Below are 959 nucleotides of genomic sequence, written 5' to 3'. Positions count from 1 at the left end.
TTTGGCGTCAACTATTCCTGCAAAGACAAACACTCAACAAATCATCTATTCTTATACAAAATCACGGAATATTTCCTCATTTTCCATACTTAGTCATCTCAAAGCACTTAATCATGAATATGCAATAATTAGCTCAATTATCATGCAAACAAGATAACTTATATGGAATTTATGCAGAAAATTCATCATAAAAATACCAAATTAACTCTCATTTGGGAAAGTTAACAATATGTGATACAACTAAGCATCATGGAGTGTCCGATGATGCAATCAGACTCCGGTTGTTTCCTTTTGCTTTGACTGGGAAAACCCTCAGATGGTTAGATCGACAAGCTCCTAACAGTATCCGAACATGGGATGAGTTAGCAGCCAAGTTCTTTGTTGAGTACTTTTCCATGGAAAAGTACAATAAGTTGGTGAATGAAATCACCAATTTCCCTCAACAACCGAGAGAGACCTTATGTGCAGCCTGGACCAGATTCCAGGAGTTGATCAAAAAGTGCCCCCAATACGACTTGCCAGACACCAAGAAGGTCAGAGTCTTCTACAATGGGATGACACCAAATTCCAGAATGGTTGTCAACAGTGCACCCGGTGGAACAATAGGGAAGAAGATAGCAGCTCAAACTTTAGAGCAGATAGACTACATGGCAAGGAATGAGAATGCCTCTATGGCAGTTCAACCAGTTCAACCAAAGAAAGGAATTCTACAACTGGGGAACAATGATTCGTCATTAGCTGAGCAAAAGGTAATCTCTCAACAGTTAGCCAATATGAATGCCAAGTTAGACAAAATGCAAGTCTCTCCATCTCAAGTTAATTCAATTAACTGTGAGTACTGCAAAGGGGAGCATACGACTAATGAGTGCCCAACACGCATGGGAGCTGAGCCGTTCCAGGTCAATGGAGTTTGGTATAATCCAAGGCCATCACAGAATTCCCAAAATTTTCAGAGGAAT

The 959-nt window shown here is 40.1% G+C and overlaps 1 non-coding gene across 1 annotated transcript; it reads right to left on the bottom strand.

The window, feature by feature from the left end:
* Nucleotides 1-410: 410 nt before the first annotated feature.
* LOC133296799 (small nucleolar RNA R71) lies at nt 411-517 on the bottom strand. The gene has a single exon (XR_009749555.1). It is a non-coding gene; the product is annotated as a small nucleolar RNA R71 (small nucleolar RNA).
* Nucleotides 518-959: the final 442 nt, after the last annotated feature.

The sequence above is a fragment of the Gastrolobium bilobum genome, unplaced genomic scaffold (genome assembly GCF_033153095.1).
Source record: "Gastrolobium bilobum isolate Gb01-03AN ecotype WA unplaced genomic scaffold, APGP_CSIRO_Gbil_v1 utg394062, whole genome shotgun sequence".
Classification (NCBI taxonomy): domain Eukaryota; kingdom Viridiplantae; phylum Streptophyta; class Magnoliopsida; order Fabales; family Fabaceae; genus Gastrolobium; species Gastrolobium bilobum.
This window is presented reverse-complemented; position numbering and strand designations above follow the sequence as displayed.